Here is a 27,917-nt window from a genome sequence, read left to right as displayed (position 1 = left end):
TTCAACATCCAGAAAATGGATTTAGATTCATCTACAACTTGGAAAATGGGACTTAAAGTAGGTTATCAGTTTAGGCAAAAGCTAATCACCAAACCAGAGAGCTTCAGGGGGGCACCCTAACAGAGCGTTTAAGGGGCATTTCCCATTAGAGACATCGTGAGGCACATCCTGCCGGTGGCGGCATGAACTGGCATCACCTGTGTAGAAAGCAATGTGGCCACTGAAGTGTTCGTATCCTTCCATCTACGTAAACCCGCTGGGGATTCTTCCAAAAGAAAAATAATCTTGGGGTGGAACGGGGAAAGAGGAAATCTTTTGAAACGTACAAACAGAAGTCTGTTTAATGCAACACTGTTCAAAACGGTGAAAAAGTAGGAACGTTCTGCATGTAGTACAGGCAAAAGACTAGGTAAATTAAGGTCCCACTAACCCAAAAGAACGATAAAATTAAAATAATTTTAACGGATGATACAGTTTCGTGAAAGAGAATGTAAAGCCGCACTAACGGACCATCGTGGGGAAAACACAAGAACCTGGTGAAGTACAGAAGAGGGAAAAAAATAACAGCACCACACAACGCTCTTACGGGTGTTGTGGGTGACTTTTTCTGATTTTACCATCGTTGTTCTGGGACGGTTTAAGCAATGCCAGAACAGGCAAGCACTGATTAAAAAAGCTTTGCATGAACTGAAGGTGCAGCAATGTACTGCAAACGCAGTTACACTGGCCGCAACGCTGAGCCGGCTCGGCAGGGCACTCGGCCGGCGATTATTCAAATTCACTTTTACTCCCCGATTTCTAGATCAAAGGGCAGCAAGGTAAAGAAAACACTCCGGTACCCAAACCACTGTAGTTATTTATCAGTAAAAAAGTGTCAACAGACTCGCAGATACTTTTTACAAAGTTTTGATCGCCTACCTATAGCCTTCGAAACTATAAATGCATCCGTTTCCTGTTTCAAAAGGGCGTTTCTTACCTCTACCCTTCAAAGAAAGGAAGTTTGAATGAAGGAGAAGGCAGTTTTACCTCGTTCTACACGGAATGCACTCGATGAGCTTTTAAAAAACAAAATCACGAGCCCACTAAATCTCCAAACTTGAGCTACCCTGAAGGCGGCGGGGGAGAGGGCACCCTGGGGGCAAAGAAGGAACTCAAAGGGCTGGCACTTCAGTCCCTTGGACATCAGAAACGTGCGCCCACCGCAGGTGCCTCTCCCGGCACTCAGCACCCCAAGTTTACGGAAAACGACCCACCACACACCTCAAGATGTCATTTATAAAGCCGACAAGCGACTGCTCCCACGTCCAGCCCCAGAGAAAGCCTGTCGCCGGAGAGGGCTTCGATCCCCACGATCTCAGTGACACTCAATTTCTGAACTGAAGATCACGATAAAACAAAGTCAAGTTTGATTCTCTCAACACCTATTTCCTGTGCAAACAGCCCTTTTGTTCTGCTTCCCTGCTTGATTTTAATGTTCAGTTTGCGTCAGAAAACAGCCACAGTGACAAAACCTAGCATACACAGCAGCACACAGGAGCAAGAGCGTAAAATAAAGGGTTATTAAAAGATCGGAACAGAAATCCTACCCACAAAACCTGCACAATTTTCTGTTTGCTTCCCCTCAGATTAACTTCACTTGAAGCTGTGCTCCGCCGCAACCAAGCCTGAGCCGCAAGCTCCTCCTCCTGCGCGGCTACTGGCCGAGGACGGGACGCCCCGCCCCGCTGGCCAGGCCCGTCGCTGTGATTGGAGGCGGCGCACATCCGTCATCTTAAAGAACTTTTCCTTGCTAGCAGGTTCGGCCGCACACACTAAAACCCCCTGATAAGCTGGTTTCTTAAAGGAACAGGAGGTCGTGTTTCAGTTTTCCCATCACATCCTGTTTGCTTACTCTTTTGTCTGGGCAAAAAAATAAATACTCTACATAACGGCAACGCACACCTGACAGAAGCAGCTTTAATTTGCAGTTCAGTGACCAACTGTTTAAAATGCAATGCTTTTAGCCTAAATCATGTTGTATTTCTACAGAGCCATGAAGGTAAAGTTACACTTTATTAGACAGACTCCTTTTTCAATAGAGTTCACATTTTGTCTGAATTTTTTAAAGTGGCAACAGAAAATCCACTGCAAAATTTTGCTAAAAGGAACCAAACAGTGTTCCCTCTAGGACTTAAAAATGCGATGATTTCAGGCATGGAAAATATATAGCACTAAAATCCTAGCTGCAAAATATTTCTAAGTTACCAAATTCACTGATACTATGTTCTCAGCATTACAACAAAGTAAAAATTTTGGTGACATCAAACCCTGACATCTCTACTTAAAAGGGAAAGGAAACACGGAGGCAGAAACACTATTTCCGTATTAGCAGGGTTAGCGGTCTGACCTGAGCACTCCGCCACGGCCAACACGGAGCCACTGCAAGCCGACATCCACAAAAGGGAAAGGCAACCTGCTCCAAAGACACGTCCACATACAAAGTTCAGGAAGGTTGAAGTTGCCTTATACTTAAAATTACGGTTGCCTTTTTAAAAAAGGTAGACCAAACTTTGCAGCCCACTGGAGCATTCGTTCACTTAAGGGGGCAAGGGCGCGCCGAGGTGCAGCCAAAGGCAGGGTATATTCGCCCCGGAAAATGCGAAGTCACATTAATGTTACCTCCAGAGACTCTACAGTCTCTACATAAGCACTCGGATTTTTCAACAAACAAACAGACCGACCGTGACTCTATACATTGCTAAGCTTGCTATATTTTACTATCTTTACTTAAGTTAGAACTGCTTATGTTTTAGTTCCTTGGCCCATCAACTATTACTGTCACTAATCCTTACCTGACCGAATAGCATCATTCAACTTGTTCAGTAAAGTGTAATTTTCACCTCTACCAAAAATTTTAACTGATTTATGAGAAAAACCAAAAGAGCAAGGCAAATTAAAGTGGTTCTTCTTAAAAATACTTCCAGTAAGTTTCCACAACAATTTTTTAAGTTAAACGTACGGTTTACAAAGCTCAGAATCTTGCAAGCGTCATTCCTCACAGAAAACCCATATACTACAACACAAAGCCAACAAACTTGTTTTGAATACAAAGAGAAGTCTGTATGAAACTGAAAATGCACATAATTGCAACTAGACATGAATATGGAATAATACCCTGCAGAAGCCCAAACAGCTGCATCATCTATTATGCCTTTTAAGTGGACAAATTGAAAGAGCCAATTCACAGAGGCCTAGTCCCAAGATCCTTTGCAAGGATTCACTGCTGTGAATGCTCAGTACTTCACGAGTCAAGTTCAGGTTTTCTTCCCACTGTGTGGACACTCTTGCAAAAGAACACTGGAAGTAGAAGAGGTACAGGAGCAGGTACAGAAAGGGTACACAAATTGAGTTACAGCATAAAACCTGGAAAAGAAAACGCTTTAGATGGCCACAGTTTGATAGGGTCATAGAAAAAGATGGCAAACATTTAAATCTTAAAATGTGGCAAGCATAAAATTAGTACACAGTTACAGGAACCAAAAAACCTTTGCTCTGACATCAATTTTTCACTTCAGAGTTAATTATCTGTATAAAATAGACACCTATCACATACACTAAAATAATACCGGGACCCCTCTCGATCTGTAACCAATAAAGAGATATGGACTCAGTTATGCCGGATTGTTCGAAGATCTCTAGGACCTACTTGGAAGAACTTCATGGTGACAAATACCATTTTAGGTGGCTCACAGTTTAAAAATACGAGGATTTTGTTCCATTTCTCAATCAGTAGAAGAAAACAGCAAAACTAAGTAAAAGGAAAGCAATACCACGACCGAGATTATTTGAAAACTATCGCTTCATAGGAACAAGAGGCCTGCGAAAGCTCCAAGGCTCCCTGATTGCATGTGACAATACCACTTTTTGAACACTGAGTGTTCAAAGGATACACAGTATATTCTTGGTGGGGGAGGAGCTCAGAAGCTTCCCCAAATCTATTAACCGACCAGAGTATAGAAGATAACAAGCCAGAACAACCTGGTCCCATCTCACTTTAAAAACACCCTCCCTAAAGAGGAAGGGCCCAGATTAACTTTGGTCTGGTACAGAGCAGGATAGGGTGAAAGCTTTCTTAGTATCTTAAAGGGCTGCGAATAGCTCAAACTATTCCTCTTACAACAGAAATTAATCCTTGGCATGATCCCTGGACACCAACAGGTGGGTTTATGCAGTAGTTGATAAAAGGGCCAGCTTGACATTCTCAGAGCATGACCGGGTCACTAAAGATATGGTCTGAAAATCACTATCTAATGGGGGAAAAATATATACACGTATACTTAAAGAAATATTTCCCTGACAAATATACACTGCTTACAAAGGTGAGGCCCGTATTTGAGTTTCCAACTCCTGATGTGTGTCTTCCGTCCATTAGAGGAAAACGACAAAAGGTGAGCCCTGGCAGCAAGGGAGTGGTAAAGGCCCCTTCAGCAAACTACTAATCTCAAAGGGAACATTAAGGATAGAAAAGCACAAAACAAGCTGAGGTGTCTTTCTAGAAGACAATAAATTGCCTTGTTTTAAATCTAACGGGATAAACAAGGTCACCAATAAATGTAAACAAAAAAGGAACAGGGATCACAGTATCAGGACCAAAGTATAAATAAAGGAAAAAGCAATCACACTACTCAACTCTTAAGACTGAATAACTGTAACGTTTCGTGTGCCAAATAACATACCACAGACGATCGAAGGAAACTGCTAGACACAGAAAAATGATGGAAAACAGACTGGCCGACTTGTAGGTTCCCTCTCTCCTTAGCAGCCTAAGCTAGAAAAAAATAAAAGATAAAAAGATAAATGATCCACACTAATTATTTAATGAGATTAATTTTTATATAGTTGTCAAAAAAAAAAGCTGTTTTTTTACAACAGGCATGGAAAAAATTTTTTAAATTATACTCACAGACAGCTAACAATTTTGAAATGCACAAGGTGAACAGGTAACATCCTCGGATGACTATAAAGTAATGTTCAAAGTCAATACGAAGGTTATTAACTCATCAAACATTCTGAACCCCTACTACACACTGGGCACCACGAGCTGCTGTGGACGCCACCACAAACTGTCCCGCCCCTGGAGAGACTCAGGGTCCAGAGTCAGCTCTGTTGTCCAACAGGGATGTGACAGGAACCACAGCAATTTTCGGCTTTCTGGGAGTCACGTTAAGACATTAAAAGAGTTCAATTAACTGTCATCATATATTGTACTTAACACAAACCATATAAAATGGCATTACTTCGGTAAGTAATCATTTTTAAAACTGAGGTTGCCTTTTCCTTTTTTTGTGCTGCAAATCAAGTTCACATTTCAGACTTACAGACCAACTCGGACTTGCCATATTTCAACAACCAGTAGCCACTTAAATGTCTGTCTCTGCTATCCCCACTAGCCACGTGTGCCTGCTAGGCAACTGGTATGTTACTAGTAGACTGAGGAACTGAATGTTTACTATTACTTAATTTTACTTAATTTAAATAGCCACAAGTGGCTATGTACCAGATTGGAAACAACAGCTCCAGCGGAAGAAACAGACACGAAATAAGACAAATCACACACACTTAATGAATTGCAATTATTACAAATGTTTGCAGAGGAAATGTCCGATATGAAATGAGTAAATACAGCCGGCGGAAGGACTACACCTCTTGGCACCTTTAAGGAAGGAGTCTTCAAGGAACTCACAATTAAGCAAAAAGGCACAGCCTACGCAAAGGTCTTGAGTGGAGGAAAACTGAAAACATGGTAGAAATCATGAAGGAGAGAAGCAAGGGGTGAGATAATCTAACTTGTAGGAGACTGACTCGGGTCCCAGAAAGCAGACAGGACAGGAAGGCGGGGAGCGGAAGCAGCCCTGTCTAGGACACAATGTGAGTCCCCCAAAGTAACCTCCAGCAGCCCCACTGCCCGCTCAGTAAACTGCAGTCATGCCAACCTTCCGTCAAACCCTAATCAGGTCAAGCTCTGCGGCCCTCCTTGTGCCAGCAGCTCTCTGTGCTTGGAAGCCTCCCCCAGCTCTTTCTGGATCTTAGAACTCTGCGTCACAGTTCCAAATTCTCCACGGCACAAGCTTTGGGCTCAAAACTATTTATTTACAAGGCAACTCTTACCAGACAATTTTGCCAGAGACATTCAGTGTGCCGCCATTATTATTATTATTATATTATTATTTTCATGTTCTGGAAGATTGGGGAAGCTAAAGAAAACTCCCCAAGCAAACCTTGGTACCACATCAGGCTTAAATGTGACATCCTCACAAACACGTTCTCAGGACATCCAATTAGCACCTTCCAATCTCTATCAGCACACCCAATTTCTTTCCTTCCTAGTACTTGCCAAAGTCCAAAAATTCTTTATTCATTGGTTTGTCGACAGCCTCACTTTCCCAAAGACCGTGAACTCTGAAAGCAGAGGCCCCGGACAGTTCACGGCGGCAGCCTCAGTACCACGCACCCCCCACCCCACCCCACCCCCCCCCCCCCCAGCACGGAGCACCTGCCAGGAAGACTGGTAAGTAAATATTTCTGTCTGTCACGTGTCAGGATGTAAGGATCACAGCTAAAGCCCTTCTCAAAGGAGAATTGAACAGCATTAAACTTTTTTATTATTACACAACACAAACCATTAAGCGTAGAAATAGATTTTACGTTTTTAATGTAAAAATTCAACCCCCCCCAAAAAGTGAAGACCCTGAGGAATCAACTAAAAATCCCAAGGACAAAGCAACAGCCAAAAACTGGGGGAGGAAAAGGGAGGGAGACTTACAGCAACAAAATAAAAATACATTATTATGCCCAATTACTAAAACAATGCGTGCCAGTATCAAGTCCTTCATATTGAACAGAAGCTAAAAAGAACCAAGTATATATATATGCTTTCACTATACGATAAAAGCTTTATTTCAAGGCAACAAGAAAAAGATTTTTGTTAATGGGGCTAAAACAACTAATTATCGAGGAAAAATAAGGGAGGTTATTTCACTTCACATATTACGTCAAAACAAGCCCCGGGTGAATAGAGAGAGGTAGATGTGAAAATGAAACCACAAAAGAACTAGAAGAAAACAGTTATCTGGACAAGAGAATCCATTAAGCACAAAAGTAAAGGAGAAGCCATAAAATTTCTTAAAAGGTAAAAACTCAAGTTTAAAAAAAAAAAAACAAAACACCGTAAGCAAATAGAAGGGAAATGAAGAACCAGGGAAAATATGTTCAGCGTGTGACAAAACGCTGCTATCCTAAATCTATAAAAGAATAAAAAGGCATCGCAATGATAAAACACCACCCCAAATGAGTAAAAGACAAATTAGACGAAACAATACCCACCACTCCATTCATCATCATAATTAATCTAAGAAGTACATCATGAATCTTATGAAAAGGGAAGGCACGAAAGAAAATCAAGTGTTGGTAAGGATATGGAGAAGACGTGTATTGTCTCACATTTTTTGGTAAACTTTATACTGGTTTGGCCAACTGTGTATTATAATGCTAGTTAAATTTTTAAAGTAAGATTTGGCAATATTTCTAAAAAGACAAAAAATGTTCACTTGCTTTGACTCTGTAAGACAGATCGAATCCTAAAGAAAGATGTAGCTCTTAAGAGCGTCTTCACCACAGGGTGACGGTGACAAAAAGATAAAGCAACAAGTCACACCCAGCAGGTGCGGAACCACAGGAGGATGGAAATGGCATGTGCCCTGGCAGAACCCTGTCACTACCTGTGGCTCTAACTTCTGCCCTCAGGTCGAAGACAAGAACCAAGCAAACCACGTCAGAGGACAGGTTCTAGGAGAAGCGCGGCAGAGTGACCCAGTGGGCAGGGACTGTGGCCTGTGAGCGCATCCCTGAAGGAGTGCCATCCGAGCAGAAACACGGTGGAGTGTGCCAGGCAGGAAAACCCAACAACTTTGACGCCAGCAGCTCGGCATGCTCAGAAAGCCCAAACAGACCAGGGCAACAGCGGTGCGGGGCTCGGGGACAAGGCAGGGCCGGCCTCCCAGGGCAACGCTGTCCCGACAGGGCCTGACACGAGTCCCAGCTGCATGTCACGTGGAAAACACACATCGGATTTTGAGGCCAGTCTAAAAAAAGTTAAGTAAAACATCTCGATAACTTCTTATGCCAATTACTTACAGAAATCCTAACATTTTGCATTTAGCAAATTATCTCTCACCTGTTTCTTCTTTTAACACGGCTATCAGGAAATTTTAAATTACTTATGTGGCTCCCGTTATATTCCCATTGGACATTACTGCTCTAGGGTCTAGGTGCCACAGTAAAAAGTTTCAATTTTATTTTGTGCATTGAAAGTCATCAGAGGGTGCCGAGCCTCTGATGTACACATTTAAATTACTGCCGTCCACAGGAGTAGCGCCCAGACTACAGGAGAGTGGACACTGGAGCAAGGGTACCACGCGGATGACCACTGGTGCCATCCTGTGTACAACAGAGGTGCAGAGACAGATCGTCTTTGGGGGAAGTCGTGAAGGGAGAGGCAGTCTAGTGTGGTTTATGATTCCACTTTCAACCATCCAGAATGTCCACGACCGAAAAGGCTGGGGGTACACTGGCCAAAACGTTAACAACAGTTATCTATTCTCTGTAACTTTCTATTTCTTCTGAACGTTTGGGGGGAAAACACACATTGCCCTTAACACAAAAAGGAGGCCTTTTTAAAGATTTGAAGGATACATGCGTTTTTGGTAGGGTGTAACAGCCCTACCAAAAAAGCGCACCCTGCTCTCTGCAAACTACACATGCTGGCAAACTACCACACACCCCCTCTACTGGGTCCTTGAAGTCAAGTTACTCGAAGCTACGTATAAACGCCTATTACTCGCACTCGCCATTTTCCAGAACCGAATAGCCCCCTACCCCTGAGCGCACTGCCGGGGGCCTGATGCGCGGCACACAGCTCTGGAGGCACACCTTGGGGTGCCCACGGGGCCGGGGATAAGGGACTCAAAGGTACTTAAATGTGTGGTGAACTTATCCTAACAGCGAGCACACACCCTTCTCCAAAAACGTTCCACAGGACACACACGGTGTGAGCCCACAGAAGAGCACCGGGGTCCCAATCCTCTCCCGTAAAGCAAGGCTCTGCCATCTGACAGGTGCTTCCCTTACCCGAAGTCTGCAAAGCTAGGAGGATAAACTGAGGACAGGTTTCTCTTCCAGGAGTATGCTATGGAAAAAGAGAAGGTTTAAGGAATTTGCCAGAGATTACACAAAGCGGGGTGGCACAGAGTGCTTCATTTCACACACAATCAAGTGTTTTTTTCCTACCGTATTTACTTCTGCGTTCAGAAAGTAGCGAGCAAATGGTGCCCGACTTCGCAGTGTGGTTTCAAAGGAAAAGCGTCCCTACGCGCACCTTGACGGGAATCTTCGTTTCTCCTGCACCTGTTCAAAACCTATTGGCCAATCGCTACGGCTGCGAATCTCCCATTAAAATACACCTATTTTCCTCCTGACCACCTAAGACTCCCTAACGCAAGCTACGTGCATCGTTCACTCCAGAGAACGTCTGGCGCTCGCGCGCCAGGAGCCAGAAAACAAGAAATGCTCCCAAGAACACGGCTGCTGATAGCAAAGCACGGTGCAAAATATTTCCAAGTGCCTAACCCTACTCGAGATGAACACAGTATCATCCAGTGAAGAAGTGACAGATGGCCACCCGCTCTTTTCACGACACTTAAAAGAAAAGCAATCTGGGGGCGCCTGGGGGCTCAGTCGATTAAGCGTGTAGCTTTGGCTCGGGTCATGATCCCGCGGTTTGTGACCTCCAGCCCAGCGTCGGGCTCTGTGCTGACAGCCCGGAGCCTGGAGCCTGCTTCGGATTCTGTGTCTCCCTCTCTCTCTGCTCCTCTCCTGCTCACACTCTGTCTCTCTCCCAAAAATAAATAAAGATTAAAAAAAAATTAAAAAAAAAAGAAGTATCTATTGGAGGGGCGCCTGGGGGCTCAGTCAGTTAAGCGTCTGACTTTGGCTCAGGTCATGATCTCCTGGTTCATGGGTTCGAGCCCCGCGTTGGGCTCTGTGCTGACAGCTCGGAGTCTGGACCCTGCTTCCGAGTCTGTGTCCCCCTCTCTCTGCCCCTCCCCCGCTCACGCTCTGTCTCCCTCTCAAAAATAAACATTAAAACAATTTTTTTTTTTTTTTTAAAAGCAGCAATCTGGACAACCCACTGCTTGAACACACACCTGTGCGTGGTGGAAAAAACAGGGGAATGATAAACACCCAGTTGACTGGACTGGATTGATGACCTACGTAAGGGGGAGGGGGAACAGAGCAGATAAGAAACCCAGGGGCAGATCCAAGTTTTATTCCAGTTTCTGGTTTGGGAGCGACAAGTCCAGGATTTTCACTCTGTTTTTCTCTTTATACGCTGCGAGGCTGTGCGTTCTTCTGCGACAGCAACTATGTCTTTCGATGCTTTTTTTTTTTTTCCCCTTTGCTTTTCGGAAGACGGCTTTCCTGAGCGTTAACTGCTGTGCGGAGAGGCGTCCACGCGGGACGGGGAGCCTGCGAGCAGCTGGGGCAGACCCGCACGCCCAGGAAATGGTCACCGAAGCCCAGACAATAGCCCCTCCAGTCCCACGCTGGCCGCCGGCACCCCGCCCCCCGCCCGCTCCCTTCCTCCCACCGTAAAACGCCGACGGAAAAAAGTGGAGGCAGCCGGCTGGGCAAAGTCAGATGTGCCCATTTTGCAGGAACGGAGCGCTTCCCCCCCGGAAGCTGCGGACGGCGGCCCTACGGTCACTAACCGCCTCCCCCCGCCCCACCCCTCCCCACCCCACCGACCCCGGCGCCCCCGGGGTGTCACACGGCGCCCCTGCCCGGCCCCCCCCGCAGGCCCCGACACACCGCTGCGGGGGACGGGCGCTCGGGACCCCCGCCCCCCGCCCGCGCCGTGACAGGCGGGACCCCCGCCCCGGGGCCGCAGCAGGTGGAGGCCCGTGTCCCCGGGACCCCAGGACCCCCGCTCGCCAACCGCTCGCTACCGGGCCGGGGGTCCGCGAGCGCAGCCCCCGGCCCGCCCCCCGCCCTCGCTTCCGCCCGCCGGGAGCGCCGCGGCCGCGCCTCAGCCGGTGGGGGAAGGGAGCGTCCCCGGCCCCCCGGCCCCCCGGGCCCCGCCGCGCCGCTCACCTGGCGGCGGCCTTCCCCGCCTGCCGCGCTGCCCGCCGCCGCCGGTCGCCGGTCGCCGCCGGAGAGTGGGGACAGGTGAGGCCGCCGAACTCCTGCTCGCTCCGGCCCCGCCGCCGCCGCCGCCGGCCCTCCGTCCGCTGTTTATTAAACTTTTCTGTTTGGTTGTTCGGCCTGTGACGCGGCCGCGGGCCCGAGCCCCGCGATTGGCCGGCGCCCGGCGCTGACGCGGCGCCCCGCCCGCCGCCTAATTATTACCGGCCGGGAGGGGCCGCGGGGCGAGCGCGCGGGGGGCGGGGCCTGGCGCGCCGGAGGCGGGGCTAGGGCCCGCGGCGCCAGGCGATTGGCCGGCGCCCCGCGCGGAGCCGCTCCCCCGCCCTTACCGCCCGGCGGGCGCTTCCTGAACTCGGCTCCGGCGGCTGCCGGCGCGCCGGCGTGGTTGGAGAGTGAGGGGGCCGGGGGCCGGCGGCGGCCCCCTCGGTCTGGGGGAGGTCCGTTCTGCCCCCGCCCGCGGCGCTGGGAAGTGTGCGCTCCACCTGCCAGTTGGGCCCGAGGGGACGCGGAGCCGGCCCCGCGTGCAACCGCGTGCCCTCAGCCCCGCGAGCGCAGGGTCCGAAGTCTGGGGGCGCCGGCGCGCTGAGGGGAGCGAGACTCGACGCGCTTGCCCACGGAGGCCCAAGTACGTGCACACGGGGACACACGCGCCCTCCCGAGACCCCGCCCAGCGGAGCGGTGCAAGCCGCCCTCGCAGCGTCCCGGACCCCAGGCTCCCGGGCAGCCCCGCGGGAGGCCCAAGATCACAGCTCCAGGGCATTCAGCCCCACCTTGAGGGGGGGTGGGGCCGACCGGCGGAGGCCGGAGGGTTCTGTTTTCAGATCTGATGTTTTATTCTCCGCGAGTTTTTTGCATTACTGTTGGTGTTCCAAACTACAGTATCAGAATCCTAGGTATCTGGATTGCTGAGCTTTTTGGTGCTGTTTACGATGTAAAGCTTGAAGTGAGTAAGTACCTCAGTGTCTTCGCCCCAGTGGGGTCTCACTTTGGGGAGTCAGATCTTCGCGGGGCTGGCCGTGTAAAGGTTAGGTCTCCTGCAGCAGCAGGACTTGGGGATAAGAAGTGGTTAACCATTGAGAAGATGCAGGCCAGAAAGGCTTCAAGGAGGAGGTGGCCTGCATTGGCTTTGCGCACTGCAGCGTGCATGGGGCTTGGCCATGATGGGATCCCAAAGCAGCGTTTTCCTGCTCTCCTAAAGAGGCCGGAAGATACAATCGGGAGTTGAAGAACAGGGTGACGTGTTGTGAGGTGACCGATGCTTCAGGGCGAAGTAGGGAATGTCTGTCCCATGTCAAGTGGAGGCTGGTGTCAGCGGTAGAATGGGCACGGCGGTAACCTGCAGGGGGCTCGCCCAGGGGCATTCACGTTCAATTTTAAAAACACAAACCTCAGGTTAACCCATGAGAAGGGGATTTTGGCCAAGAGTGTCGTCTCTGATAATGGAGACCAGGTTATATCGGAGAAAGTCCCAGAAGCCAAATTGAGTATTTCGCTTTACTTGGTGGGAAATGGGAAGCCATAATAGAACAAAAAGAACTACAGAAAGGGAAATGGTGGATTGTAACCATTTGGTGGGTTCTGCTGGAACCAGGAATGATTTTGCAGCCTGGTTTTCTTTCAGCTTCTTCGCTGCCCTCCTGTCGTTGGAGAACTGTATGGAAAGAATTTAGGATCTTGGCCACGGTTCACATCCCCACTCAGACACATTTTTGACTCGGTGATGTTGAGCCATACCCATAACTCCCTGGGTCTCAATTTTCTATTAGTTTGGGGAACATCAGTGAAAAAACAAAGATTTTTCTTTCTAACGGAGGGGATACAAGCAAAGCAGTTGTACGTTTTGTGTTGTTAGAAGGTGGTAAGAGGAGCACCTGGGAGCGTACAATTTCGGCTCAGGTCACGATCTCGCAGTTCATGGGTTCGAGCCCTGCGTCGGGCTCTGTGCTGACAGCTCGGAGCCTGGAGCCTGCTTCGGATTCTGTGTCTCCCTTTCCGTCTGCACCTCCCCCTTTTATGTTCTGCCTCTCTCTCTCTCTAAAATAATTAAAACATTTTTAAAAAATGATGGTAGGGCACCTGGGTAGCTCGGTCAGTTAAGCGTCTGACTTCAGCTCAGGTCATGATCTCACGGTCTGTGAGTTCGAGCCCCGCGTCGGGCTCTGTGATGACAGCTCAGAGCCTGGAGCCTGTTTCAGATTCTGTGTCTCCCTCTCTCTCTGCCCCTCCCCTGTTCATGCTCTGTCTCTCTCTGTCTCAAAAATGAATAAAAACGTTAAAAAAATTTTTTTAAATAATTAAAACATTAAAAAAAAATGATGGTGGGGCACCTGGGTGGCTCGGTCAGTTAAGCGTCTGACTTCAGCTCAGGTCATGATCTCACGGTCTGAGTTCGAGCCCCGCGTCAGACTCTGTGCTGACAGCTCGGAGCCTGGAGCCTGCCTCGGATTCTGTGTCTCCTCCTCTCTCTGCCCTTCCCCCACGTGTGCTCTCTCTCTGTCTATCAAAACTAAATAACGTAAAAAAAAAAATTTTTTTTAAAGATGGTAAGAGGTAGAGACAAAACGTAGAGCAGGGCTGAGGATGGAGAGGCGGGTTGTATTAAACACGCCGTCAGCATAGGCGTCACTGAGGAGGTGGGGTCTGAACAGAATTGTAAGCGGTAAGGGGGGTGACCTATGAAAGTAACCCAGGGGAAGAGCATTCCAGACTGAGAACGGTTGGGCACACGGGCCTCGAGGCAGGTGACCCGGGTAGGGTACTGCTGCTGTGAACACTTGTCTACAGGTGTTTGTGGGCACACAGGTTTCCACTTCTCTTGGGTACGTACCTAGGACTGGAATTACTGGGCCGTTTCGGTGCTTCTGTTTTAATCCCTTGAGGAATTGGTAACACTGTGTCCAGAAGGGATGCGCTGTGTCACGTCTGCAGGGGCAAGGAGTGAGGGTTCAGTGCCTGCACACCCTTGGCCACACTGCTGCCCGTCTGGGTTATGTGTAGCCCACCCCAGTGAGGACCAGTGTCTGGTGGTGGTGATTTGCATTTGTCTGCTGACGATGTTGAGTGTCTTTTTATGTGCTTATTGGCCGCGTGTGGATCCTCTTTGGAGACATGTCTATTCAGATCCTTTGCTCATTTTGAAATCGGGCTATTCGTCTTTTATTTGGGGTTGTGAGGGTTCTTTATGTATTCCGAACACAAGTGCCTTATCAGATACGTAATTCGCAAATATTTTCTCTCATTTGTGGTTTGTCTTTTCACTTGCTTGATGATATCATTTGAAGCGTCGAAGCTTTTCATTTTGCCTTATCCTTTTCTTGAGTCCTTCTCTCCGCAACATCAAATTAGTCACAAATTTCACGGATTTGGCCTTAGAGATATCTCTGAAATGTACCCCCCTACCCACTGCCCTGTACACCCCCTTTTATTTCTGGCCTGAACTTAAGCAGTAGCCTCCAATCCTATTCTCTCTTGTAGGCCCCACCCTGATGGCCCTCCAGCTGTTTCCAGAAGGCTCTCCCTGAAACACAAATTGAGCAGGTCAGACCTCTGCGGGTTCCGCATTTCTCCTGGCACAGGTCTCGAACTCTTCCAGTAAGAGTACCCGCACCATTTAAAACATTGGGGTTGCAGGGCCATGACCCAGACACCGTGAATCGGAATCTCTAGGGGATGAACCTGTGCATCTGGGTCTAATAAGCCCCCGGGGGGGTTTTATTCTCAGAACAGTTATGCCTACAACAGTGGTTCTAAGCCAGGGGTGGTTTTGTTCCCCAGGGGACATTTGACAATGTCTGGAGACATTTTTGGTGGTTACACCTGGGGGAGGGGGTGTGGCTGTCACCCAGTGACGCCCTGCAGAGAACCGTCAGCCCCGAATGTCAATCATGGTGAATTGAGAGCCCTGGCTGTGTTTGTAGGAGATAAAATACAAACCCGCATTTGAGTCTAACTTCTTGGTTCCCAACTCCATCAGAGGTCTATGGCTCTGTAAGAACCATCCCCAACTTAGTGGCTTGAGACAACAATGGACTCTTTCTCATGATTCCGTGGCTGGACCGGGCAGTCCTGCTGTCCCCCGCGCCGGGCTCTTGCTGGAGACCGCTGAGCTGTGCACCTGTCCCGTTGGGTCTCTGGTTTCACGGGCGTTTCATAGTGTGGAGGTTTTGGAGATACAAAGGCTGTGAGCTTGAATGCCACTTCTGCCGTATTCTGCTGATCACAGAGGGTTACAAGACTCAGATTCAAGGAGTAGGGAAAGAGACCCTACTTTTTAAAGCAAGGAACTCGCAAAGACTTTGTGGCCGTGTTAATCCACCAGCAGCCTACCTTTTCAATGCTTTCTCCAAGGGCCTGCCTCCTTGTCACCTCAGTGGGGGACGCGCCAGGGCCAGACGAGAGTCGGAGGCTCCGGGCAGTGGGGAGGAAGTACCCCCAGGAAAACTTCTCAGAGACTTGTGTTAGCAGGATGTCTCTTCTCGTGACTTTTCATCAGAGTCTAAACCAAAGGTTCTGAAACGTTTTAGGCTCGGGACCCTCTCACACTCAAAAATTATTGAGGACCACTGGGTGGCTCAGTCGGTTGAGTGTCCAACTCTTGATTTCAGCTCCGGTCATGGCCTCAGGGTCATGGGATCGAGCCCCGAGTCAGGCTCGGCATTGAGCGTGGAGCCTGCTGGGGACTCTTTCCCTCTGCCCCACCCCTCTCTTTCTCTCTCAAAAAATGAATAAACTTAAAAAAAATTATTGAGGACCCCAAAAAACTTTTATGTTGGTTATATCTACAAATGTTTATTGTATTAGAAATTAAAAATAAGACACTTTAAAAAATAAATATCGGTTTATTTAAAAAATAGTAATAACAACTCGTTTAGATGTTATGCACGTTGGCGTCGCCTGGGTAGCACAGTCCCTTGAGCATCTGACTCCTGATTTCGGCTCAGGTCATGCCCCAGGGTCATGGGATTGAGCCCCACATTGGGCCCCACGCTGGGCATGGAGACTGCTTGAGATTCTCCCTCTCTCCCTCTGCTTCTTTTCGCTCACACACTTTCTCTCTCTGTCTCTAAAAACGTAAAAATAAACATAAATTTCAGATGGAAATTAGCTATGTTTTCCAGAATACGAGTCAGTAAAAAGAGTGACACCGTGTTACGTTTGTGCATATCTCTTTAAATTTTTTTAATGTTTATTTATTTTTGAGAGAGAGAGCGTATGAGCGGGAGAGGGTCAGAGAGACAGAGGGAGACACAGAGTCCGAAGCAGGCTCCGGGTCCCACGCTGTCAGCACAGAGCCCGACATGGGGCTTCAACTCACGAACTGTGAGATCCTGACCTGAGCCGAAGTCGGATGCTTAACGGACTGAGCCGCCCAGGCGCCCCTGTGAGCATCTCTAACGTTCGGCTTAACAAAAGGCAGCTTGATTCTTACTTGTTTCTGCATTCTCTCTGATGCAATACCACACATCACGTAGCCTCTGGAAACCTCTATTGTACGCTCATAAGAAAAAGGCAAATCGTGGCTTAGTATTATAGTAAAAACAGTTTTGATGTCACAGACCCCCTCAGACTGTTTCAGGGACCCCGAGGGGTCCATGGATCACACTTGGAGAACCACCCAGGCTGTTCCAACTTGCCCGGGCCTCAACTCCCTGACTCGGACGTGCTTCTGCCCATCCATGAACGTTCGTTACATCCATTTTCCAGCCCTTTTATGACCTTACTCCTGTGTAGGTACTCTCGGCTTATCCCTACCAAACTCCTACTCATCCCTCAAAACCCACTGTAAAGGCACGTTACATGCTGAAGGCCTTCTTGACACCTTTAGGCAAAATCAGGACTCCTCCCTTACGTGTTTGCACATACTCTATCCCTCCATCTGCAGTAACACTTACCCTCCTTAAGTTGAAATTCATCAGTCTGTATGTTTGCCTTCTTGTTAAGCCAGAAAGGTATTTTTCTGAAGTTTGGGGTTTTTTTTGTTTCATATCGGAATGAATTGAAGGTTGTAAATTGATCCATGTGCAGATAGCTAATGAAGGACCCTGACAGCTGTCCAATCCTCCCCTTCCTCCGGGTTCTGCTTGAGGCCTCCTTTATCACGTATTAACTTTCTGTGCATAACAGATGTCAGGTCTGTTATTCTGCCCCAGCACCGGTTCCGGCTTTATCGAAGCCCCGCGATAGGTTACCCACATCGGCTCAGAGCAAGGTTCAGTGTCCAGCGGGATCTGTCTTTCCATCCACTATGGCTCTTTTTCTTCTGAATTTTCCTAGAAGTTCTGATCTGTTCATGTCTTCAGGTTAACTTTGGAATCATTTTGCCAATTTCCAAGAAATAATCCTGCCAGGGGTGCCTGGCTGGCTCGGTCAGTTAAGCATCTGACTCTTGATTTCAGCTCAGGTCATGATCTATCTCACCGTGTGGGTTCAAGTCTCGAGTCAGGCTCTATGCTGACAGCATGGAGTCTGCTTGGGATTCTCTCTCTCTGCCCCTCCCCCTCCCTCCCTTCCTCGGTCTCTCTCTCTCTTTCTCTCTCTCTCAAGATAAATACAAATAAACTTTTTTTTTTTTTTTAAAGAAACAATCCTGCCGGGATTTTAACTGGGATTACATATGCCTATAAGGGTTTGGGGGAGCAGGGAGAGGAATGTGTATCTTCATAGAGTTTGGACGGCCCATCGAGAGGTCTGAGGGGGTTTCTTTTTTCATTTATTTGGCTTAAAAAAAGGCTCCCAACATATTTTGTTTCCTTAATTTTATATTAGTGAGTGAAATATTAAAGAGAAATGCACACAATCGTCGTATTTCTCCTTAATGATTCACTCATTTATATAATGCTTTGTTGATACTGGGGATAAATTGTCAGTTTTTTTCTTATATTTTCAAACAGGTCATTGATGATATAATTGGTACTTAATTCTATATATTTTATATCTAAGCACTTAACTGATCTTTTTAAAATACTCTTTAATAGGGGTGCCTGGGCGGGGGGCCTCAGGTCATGATCTCGCGGTGTGTGAGTTTGAGCCCCACGTGGGGCTCTGTGCTGACAGCTCAGAGCCTGGAGCCTGTTTGAGATTCTGTGTCTCCCTCTCTCTCTCTGCCCCTCCCCCGCTTGCTCACGCATCTCTCTCTCTCTCTCTCTCAAATAAACATTAACATTTTTTTTTTCAATACTCTAATAATTTTTCAGTTGGTTGCTTTCCCTCTTCCTTTCTAATTTGTATCCTTTTTCTGTCTTACAACTTGTAGCCAGATTTGTCCAAGCCAAATTAAATAATATTGACCATATCTGACACTGGACTAATTTCTGACAAATGCTGATTTCTTGGGAATAGACACTTTTTTAAAACAATGATGCCAAGGAAACAACTTTTATGTGTCTACCTAGCGTTCATGAGAAACGGCTGTCGATTGTATGTCTGTGTTCTCCGCATCTGTCAAGACCCCACTAAGATCCCCTTCATCTGATCTGTAGACATACAATAGCACATGAGTAGGCTTACTGACACTGCCTTTTTCTTTTCACCTTTATCTACCCAATCTAGCCCAGTTCATCATCAGTGTCAAGTTGGCTTGCATTAAATGATTGTAAACGCCGTCCGGCCGGGGCACACGCTCCCTTCTGTGCTGAGCCGGGCGGCTCTCTTAGGCCAGAGGATGCTTACCCCCCCGAGAGAGAGCACGGGCAGAGGAGTCTTGGCCGGCCGTGCCCACCGTGGTCCTGTCTTACCCACACTGGCTCTCTTCTCTCCCCTCTGCAGACAGGAAGGGGCCAGTCTGCCCGGTGATGGGCTGGCGTTCAGACACTCCCCTCCCAGCAGCAGCAGGGAGGATGCCCTCGGGGAAACTGAGGCAGCAGGTCCCACCTCTCCCCCCACCACCCCTGGGGCCCAAGGTCCACCTGCTGGGAGCTGATGGGGCAGGAGCACCCATCACCTCACCCACGCCCGACGGCCACCCGGATGGTGAGTGTGCTCGTAGCGTCCTTCCTTCTCCAGGATGCACAGTCTTCATATTTGGACTTTCCAACGGTGTTCATGGGAACTTTCTCCGTCTCTCCCTGGCTCACTGGTCAGGCTTCTCGCTCCATGTTTCATCAGTTTTGATAACTTTTTAAATTAAAAAATGGCCTGTTTCATTGAGATTTTCAAATGTGTGCGTGTACGTCTGCACCGTGAGTCCCGCCGCCTCCTGCGCTAGGGGGTAAGGTCACTGAGAATCGCAGACCTCACTCCTAAGGACCCCGGTAGAGCCGTGCTCAGCTTGGGGTCACTGACTCTAGTCGATGGGCCTCTTTGAGGGCCTGAGGGCAGCTGTAGATTCTCTCCCTAGAAAACTGCGTTGACCGCACGCGAGGCTTTTCCGTCTGGGGTAGAAAATTCCCGTACCTCCCACGCCCCTTCTGTGGGCCACAGGCCTGTGCCCCTGAACTCCACAGCTAGGAGTCCCAGGGGACAGGCAGTTGTCAGCTGCTAGGTTTCGTCCTCGCAGGTCCAGCTGGCAAGGCCGTTCTGACTGTGAGATGAGAGTGTGGGGCACCTGGTGGCTCGGTCAGTGGAGCGTTCGATTCTTGGTTTCAGCCCAGGTCATGATTCCAGGGTCATGGGATCGAGCCACACTTCCAGCTCTGTGCTGACCGCGTGGAGCCTGCTTGGAATTCTCTCTCTCCCTCCCTCCCTCCCTCCCTCTGCCCTTCCCCTGCTTGCATGCTCTCTCTCTCTAAAATAAAAAATAAAAGACAGTGTTTATATTTATGTTACATCACATCTAGTTTATATTCTTTACAAGGCTACTTTGATTATTCAATGCTCAATTTATTGAGCATAACAAAATTTCTTTGTTACGAGTTAATATGATTGGACTGTTTTCTGGCCTCAGCTGTATTTCTCATTTTTAATTTATAAATTGGGTACTTGGATTTATACATCAGGCTTGTGTCCTTGGCTAATGTGAGTCTGCCTTGAGAAACGAATCTCGTGACCAAAGCAGCCTTCTGAGATGCAAGGCGGGCCTGATGTGATAACCACATCAGGGCAGGAATGCTGCCTCAGGCAGCCTCTCAGGGGACGTCCCACTTGCCCCATCCAGTCGACGTCCCAACAAGCACTGTGACAGCGGACGTGGGCCATTCTCTGCACCTAGAACTCTCCTAACCCACCTGTGTACCCTTGCCTTTATTCTAATGGTAATTACCAGGCTACAGCCCCAGAGTTCAAACTTTTGTCTGGTTTCATTTTCATTTTAAAAATGCACCATCTTGGGGCAACCTGGATGGCTCCATAGGTTAAGCATCTGATTCTTAATTTCGGCTCAGGTCACGATCTCACGGTTCGTGGGTTCCAGCCCCGCATCGGGCTCTGTGCTGATGGTGCAGAGCCGGCTTGGAAGTCTATCTCTCCCTCTCTCTCTCTCTCTCTCTCTCTCTCTGCCCCTCCCCCACTCATTCTGTCTCTCCCTCCCTCTCTCTCTGTGCCCCTCCCCCACTCATTCTGTCTCTCCCTCCCTCTCTGTCTCTCTCTCTCTCCCCCAGAGTAAGTAAATAAACTTAAAAAAAAGTCTATACTGCGAAACACTAGGAAGTAGAAAAAAGTAAGAATATACATCTTCTATTTATCAGTTCTACTCTTTTTTATAGCTAATTGATTTAAATACTTGACCTTAATTCTCTACTTCCTAGTGGTGTCCTTAGGACATTTCCCCCTTCTCCTGAATCTGCCCAGTGGGCGTGTCCTCTTGTTCTCTCTCTGATACAGAAGTTACAGAAGAAACTTCCCTCCAAGGCCAGCAGTGCCTTGTGGTGCGCACGTCCCGCACTGATTTCCACGCCGGCTCTGTCTCTCCCCCAAGAGCTCCTCTCATTTGTATTTTCAGAGTATCCCTTCTTTTACCCCATTTCAGTCTGAGAAAGTGTCTGGGGGACACAGACAACGAGGTGTCCAGGCCGGGCTTTTGGAACAGATAAGGGACGGTGGGTCAGAACCAAGGAGATCTGGATCAGGTATGAAGTGCAGTTAGTAACAATGTCTGTGTCCGTATTGATTCATGGATCGTGACGCATGTTCCATAAGATGTTACCAACAGGGGAGGGTGGGCGTGGAGTAGATAGGATCTCTCTGCACTGTTTTCATGTCTTCTCTATCAATCTTAAAGTACTCTAAACTTAAAATTGTATTGAAAAAGAAAACCTCTCTGTAACCCCTGAGACGCTCATCAGAACCTGGTTTTTTTTTTAAATGTTTATTTATTTATTTTGAGAGAGCGTGCGTGCCTGTGAACAGGGGAGGGACAGAGAGAGAGAGTGAGAGAGAGAGCATTCCAAGCAGGCTCTGCACTGTCAGTGCAGAGCCCAATGCGGGGCTCGATCCCATGACCCTGGGATCATGACCTGAGCCAAAATCAAGAGTTGGAAGCTGAACCGACTGAGCCCCCCAGGCGCCCAGAACCTGTTTCCTCCCAAAGGGCTCACAGGCATCAGTGACCTGTCTTGCCTGGGCCTGGGGCCAAGAGACCTCATTAGGGGCCACTTAGTGAGTAAGACGGGGGCTGCCCAGCCATCTCCAGAAGCCGATACTAACGGAGGCGGGTGCTGAGTGTTTCCTGTTTGTCCCACAGGGACCGCCCCCAGGAGCGTCCAGTTGTGGGAAACACTGGCAGGAGACGGGAGCGAAAAGGACCCTGAGGCCTGGTTACTTGTTTCTGAGATCAGCCCTGCTGGGTCACGGAGGTGAGAGCATCTATGGAAGGCCTCTTGCGTTCAGCTCTCCCCATCTCGGTTCTGGTAACAGCCTTCCCCTCCTGCCCTTATCAGCCCAGAGCACAGCCTGCCCTCCGCACCACGGGCGTGGGACTTATCGGTGGCACCTGGCGACCCCACCAATGCCTGGGTAGCAGACACGTACGTGCTGGCCCCCGATAAATGTTTGTCAGACGAACGGGCCGGGCACTGAATCACGGAGTGGTGCAGTCACACGAGAGCCTTGTGACTTGTGGCCACACCGCCGGTGGTTAGAAGACTGTGCGGTTGGCGCTGGGCACAGCTGATGGCTCCTCTGGGGGGACCAGGCCAGGGATCTGGGGCAAGTTGTTGAAGCTGGCCGGGCTCGATTCCTTCTCTTTCGAGTGGGGATCGTACTGTCGTCTTCACTGAGTTGATTAAATGAGAAACAATTCACGCAGAGCGTGGCACAAAGATAAATGCTCTGTAAACAGTAGTCATACCTGTGATCTAACCCAGGCATGGCTAAAATCACACGGCCTTGTGCAATAGGTAATGAGGGAGGACAATTAACACACAAACGTGATTGGCAAGTAAAGTTGTAAACACGTCCCACCCAGCGAGTAAGCCAACAAACACAGAGTCAAACAACAGTGAGACACCCTGTCTTGCCTCTAAAATGAGCAAATCGCTGTAGTGATACTTAAAACTGGAAAGGACACAGTCAGGGACACTCAGCCATTCAGTGTGGGGCTCAAAAATACCAGAATGCAATAGTTTCAAATTAAAAAAAAAAAATGTTTATTTTTGAGACAGAGATGCAGAGTGTGAGCAGGGGAGGGGCAGAGAGAGAGGGAGACGCAGAATCCGAAGCAGGCTCCAGGCTCCGAGCTGTCAGCACAGAGCCCGACGCGGTGCTCGAACCCACAAACAGTGAGATCATGACCTGAGCCTAAGTCGGATGCTTAACCGGCTGAGCCACCCAGGCGCCCTGACCTTGTATTTTGTAATCTGAAAGGGAATTTCCTAAAAACCAAAAAGTTGAACAAAGAAAAACCTAGCAAAACTGTATGGTATGATCACTGGTTGGTAAAAGTAAGCAAAACTTTGTGTATGGAGAAAAATCTGGGAAAAACGAGAATTGAGTGGAAATTGGAAAGTTAAATATCTTTCTTCCCCTTCTGAATTTTCCCCGTTTACAGTTAAGAATGAGTATTACTCTGGTGTTAAAAGGAAGCATAATCTTTTAAGTTTTCTTAATAGCACAGTTAGATGTGCTCAAAGGTGGTCATTTTCAAGATGAAGACACTAACAGCCCAGCAGTGGATTGGGTGCCACCAGGGGCCGGCCCCCAGCTGGGTCCCAGGGCTCCTTGCTTTGAATATTTGGATTTAAACACTTAAATGCTTTGAGTAGAGCAGATTGCCCTTAGTAATGTGGGTGGGCCCCATCCAATCAGTTGAAGGCCGGGTAGAACAAAGACTGACCTCCTCCAGGCAGGAAGGAATTCTTCAGCCGATGGCCTTAGGACTTGAACTGTACCATAGGCTCTTCCCTGGCTCTACAACCTGCCAGCCCACCTGCAGATTTTGGATTTACCAGCCTCCAGGATCATACAGGCCAATTTCTTAAAAAATACCTTTCTTGCACACACACCCTCTCTCTACACAGATACACCCTATTGGCTCTCTTTCTCTGAAGAACCCTGACTAATATGAAGCCCAAATAGAAAATGTTTTAGGCTTTGCGGGTCGTACAGTCTCCGTCCCTCCCCATTCCTCTGCCACAGATAATACGTAAACACATCTCAGTCTGGGCACTGGTGACATTTTGGGCTGAATACTCCTTGTTGTGGGGCCATCCTGTGCACTGTAGGGTGTTTAGCAGCCTCCCTGGCCTCTAGCTTCCAGATGCCCATGGCAGCTGTCGGTCGTGACAATCCAGGATGTCCCCTGGGTGGGGGGCAGAGAAGAGACATACCCTCACCCTCACTGAGCACCGTTGAAGTACATGAGTGAGCCTGACTGCGTTCTAGTGGCCTGGGGACTGGAGTCTGCCGACCCTGCTCTGGGCAGTGTGGTCTTGGAGCTTTGCAGCAGGGGCCCCGTGGTTGGGAGTGTGGGGACGCGGCAGGAGCCCTGTGAGGTCACATGGAGCCCGGCCACATCCCAGGTCTGCCGCCCGGTCCTGAAGGTGCCGTTGCTCTGATGAGGGCAGGTCCCAGAGCAGCCCAGCGCTCTTCTGTGCGTCCCAGCGAGGTCGGAGGGCTGGGGAAGACGGGGTGTTGGGTGCGTGGCCACTATCCCCTGGGCCACCCTCGGCACCGACTCCTCCTCAACGTCCCCAGGGTCTCCCCTCGGGCGAGAACCGTAATAACGGTTTCCAGGTGGCAGGAGGTTTACCAGCCCGCTTCAGGTGGGAGCAGCGTCTGGGGCTCATTGGCGACTTTCTCTGGCCCGGTGTGCGGACGGATGGACAAGGCAGGCACCTGCAGACCCCCGGGCGGAGGGCGGGGTCGCCGAGGCTACACAGGACGGGCTCGTGAGCCGTGACCTGGCCTTGTGCTCCGCACGCTGGGCACGGATCACTCCCTCAGAGCTTGGCCCAGTATGAGCCCCGTGGTCATTTGTGTCCCAGCCGAGGACTTCCTGGTCACGCTCGGAGTTGACCTAGCCCCACTCCAGCTATGTCTGACAGCATACAGCCGCCCTTAGGGAAGCCCAGCCCTCCAGGAGCCCTTGGCAGGGCCTCAAATGCAGCGGGTAAGCAGCGAATGTGGCCGGGCGGCTGCCTGCAGCACCTGGGACAGCTCTGGAGCAGAGCACCTGTGGGCAGGCCCCGCGCCCGCGACTGCGTGCCACAGTCACGGGAGACTTCACGGGGCCCACCGAGGCCCAGGCCCGAGAGGGAGGAGAGGGCCTGGGTGGTCTGGCTTGGCCAGCGTTTGAGAACCCTGGGTCAAAGCCTCACCTCCGACCCTCCAGGCCCTACTGGCTCCCTATTGCCACGTTAGCAAGACCCCGAGATCTCTTTACGTGACCTGCGCTTGGGGAAGTGCTAGCCTGGATCGTAAACTCGCAGCGTGGATGCGGGTGGGCCCCGAGAACAAGGCTCGGGCCCCAAGAAGCCTTAGCTGAGCAGCGCCGGCCACCGGGACCAGCTTGGGGCAGGGTCACCCTTCTGAACCGACAGGGAGACGGTAGAGTCCAGTCAGACAGAATGAGCTCCCTGGCGGGGAGAGGAAGGAGGGGCCCACTCCCTGGGTCCGGGGCCGCAAAGACATCTGGGGAAACGTCGAAGGCCGGGACCGTTGCGGCAGACGTCAGGCACGGATCCCGTTTGCCGGGACCCTCCCGGGCATCTGTGCGCTTGGCCTAGCCTTCCTGGTCCAGGCCAGCAGCTGCCCGAACCCTGCGTCCTCCGCCTTTGCTCTCTTAGACCTAAGCTCAACCTTCAGATCTGATGACCCAATCCAGCTTCTCAATTTTGCGAGTCCTGGTGTCCGGCCGCACTCACCGGCGGTGGCCCCAGGAAGCGACCCCCGAAGACCCCACCCCCGCCCAACCGCAGCCTGGCATTGGGAGTCTGGGGGTGGAGAGTGTCTATGAAAGCCCCTCGGCCGTGCTCACAGACGCCCTCTGCCTGACTCCTCTTTCCAGTTCCCCACCGGCGTCCTCCAGGGCTGCCCTGTAAGATCTCCACCACTCCTTATGCTGGTCACTGCTCTGTCCCTGTGGTTCCCCCATACCCCGCCCACAACTTGGTCCACAGTCCTAAACAGATCTTCCTCACATTGTCCTGATTTGAGCGAGCCCCCTGTTGGGAGCCTGCCAGATGGAGCTGGGAAGGGTCGCTTCCTTCCGGAGAGCTGTCGCCCCAGCCCCAGCGATGCCCGCTGAGCTCGCCAGCATCGGGGCGTCCCAATCTTGGAGTGTGGCACACACGACAAGGGGCTCCCTTCCAAGAGATGACCTTCCCACCAGCAGGCATGACCCGGCCAGGAACCAGACGCCAGAAAGGGAGTGAAATCCCAGATTTCAGCAAAGGCTAGGGGCTCATGTCTGTGCAGAGCGTGGCAAGATTCCTTTTCTGGCCACGGGAGGCTGGGCTCAGTGACCCAGATGGTTCCTTCCAGCTGTGAGGTTGCGAGTCTGCAAATGGCCCCTACTCCTCTGACCCCCTCGTCACGCTCTCTGGGTCCCCAGGACACGCTGATGGCAAGTGTGCTGATCGGGAAGGAGGAAAGGAAAGATCGGCGTTTCTCCCGCCTCATCAGCTGGCTGCTGGGACTGACCCCAAAGCTACAGGGTGCGGGTGGGGGCAAAACCCACAGGGCTGCTGGCTCAGAGGGTCGGGAAGGTCAGCGTCAGATTTCCCGGAGGAGGCGTGGGGTAACGCAGGATCCCCCGCTGCAGGACTTCAGACCCTGGCGACAGGGCGGTCAGAACATGGAGGTCTGCCAGGGAGGTGGGGACACAGCACTGGGCCAGGGGAACCCGGCAGGAACGAAGCAAAGGGTGGCAGGGGCGGCGTGCTGTCAGATCCTGGCCGAGGGGCCTGGGCAGCGTCCAGAGTCCCCATGGGGTGGGAAATTGAGAGAGGGCCGGGTTCCAGGCAACACGGTGTTCTCGGCTGGGACCTGGGAGTCCTGTGTGTAAATGGCTGCAGAGGAGACCAGAGACAGGAGGTACATGGCCTGTGTCATGCTCACACTATACCCTAGGACCTCTGCCAGCTCCCTCATCACGGAGCCCCTTCCTCACGAAGCGCCCTGCTAGCTGCCGAGGGTGGAACGATGCCCGGGAGCAGCAGGATGTGCGCCTCGCCTGCGAGCTCAGAACTGTCCCTCTGCCTCCGTGAGCACAGCCTCGGCGGGCCAGGGGCGGCTGAGTCAGCAGGTGGCAGGTCTGATGGCCTGGATCCTGGCAGCAGGGGCCGGCAGGCTGCCAGTCACAGAGCTCCTCCCGCGCCAGCCCAGCTGCCCAGGAAAGCGTGTGGGTGTGGACCCAGCCAGTACAGCAGAGGGCTCAGGCCGTAGGTGACCAGCTGTCCCGGGTTACCCACGACTGAGCCGCTCCCAGCAAACGGGCACAGACGGTCACTCAGCACAGAGTGGTGAGGCCCTAGGATTGAGGACCTCGGGCAGCTGGGAATGCAGAGAGGCCAGGGACTGAGTGAGGCCGTGTCCCCAGGGAGTAATTGCTGGCCCCAAGGCGAAGCCCCCAGGCGGGACCCCTGGAGTCCAAATGTTGCAGGGATCCTGTTTGTTCCCAGCCGCCCTGAAGGACCACACAGCTGGCTGCCTGGGGGACGCAGAGTTCGTAGCATCTCTGACCCCAGTTCCTCCAGTGGTGGTTCGTTGGTCACTCTTACACACGAGGAAGTGGAGTCAGAAGGGCATTGAGGGTCAACTGTTGCACGGTTTTGGTTTGGGTGTGGGCTCCCAGAATCCCCTGGGTGCCGTCTTATCACGGTGACTGGACGTGTTTACCACGTACCGTCTTTCCCACCGGATTCTCCTGCAGAATCTCCCGTCTGGTGTCTTTGCATCTTGCACACCCGAGGCGCTCAGTAAATGTTTACGGAGCGAACACACAGATGCAGGCTCGCTGTTGCAGGGACCAGGGGCCGAAGGGCAGACGGAGACGGTGCAGCTGGTCATTCTGCAAAAGGCAGGACCAGGGGACCGGAACAGACACCACAGGAAGCCTGGTTTCAGGCGAGGAAGCGGCCTCACGGTCATCCGTGGTGTTGCTAGAGTTCCTGGCAAAGGTTCTGTTTGTTTAGGCCCCGCCCCCCCCCCCCCCCCCCCCCTGCCAGCTGGCCTGCCCGCCGGGTCCTGTGCCCTCTCCCTTTCTTGCTGGCCGTTCGTCCCTCCCACACCCACGTGCTGCACCCCACTGAGGGAGCGCTGGGCTCCCCGCGGCACTGGGCAGGGCGCAGAGGCTCTAGAACGGGGAG

General features: G+C 50.8%; 1 protein-coding gene and 1 long non-coding RNA gene across 6 annotated transcripts in view; one reads left to right on the top strand and one right to left on the bottom strand.

Moving 5' to 3' along the window:
- Positions 1–11,330, bottom strand: part of ZFAND6 (zinc finger AN1-type containing 6) — a 76,017-nt gene extending 64,687 nt beyond the window's left edge. The window contains exons 1-2 of one of the 3 annotated variants that reach the window (XM_030317219.1): positions 11,188–11,330; positions 4,716–4,807 (exon numbers count right to left, since the gene is read on the bottom strand). The gene's annotated coding sequence lies outside the window, so the exon portion shown is untranslated. Of the gene's footprint in view, positions 1–1,586; positions 1,663–4,715; positions 4,808–11,187 lie in introns of those variants that run through there. The other 2 variants (XM_030317216.1, XM_030317220.2) reach the window with 2 other exon arrangements.
- A 273-nt stretch (positions 11,331–11,603) lies between these two features.
- Positions 11,604–27,917, top strand: part of LOC115515414 — a 36,157-nt gene continuing 19,843 nt past the window's right edge. For all 3 annotated transcript variants that reach the window (XR_003969255.1, XR_004343734.1, XR_003969254.1), the window contains exons 1-2: positions 11,604–11,863; positions 21,854–21,965. This is a non-coding gene — a long non-coding RNA (uncharacterized LOC115515414). The remainder of the gene's footprint in view (positions 11,864–21,853; positions 21,966–27,917) is intronic.

Source organism: Lynx canadensis, chromosome B3 (assembly GCF_007474595.2).
Source record: "Lynx canadensis isolate LIC74 chromosome B3, mLynCan4.pri.v2, whole genome shotgun sequence".
Classification (NCBI taxonomy): Eukaryota; Metazoa; Chordata; class Mammalia; order Carnivora; family Felidae; genus Lynx; species Lynx canadensis.
Note: the sequence above shows the minus strand (reverse complement) of the source record. Positions and strands in the feature narration are given on the sequence as shown.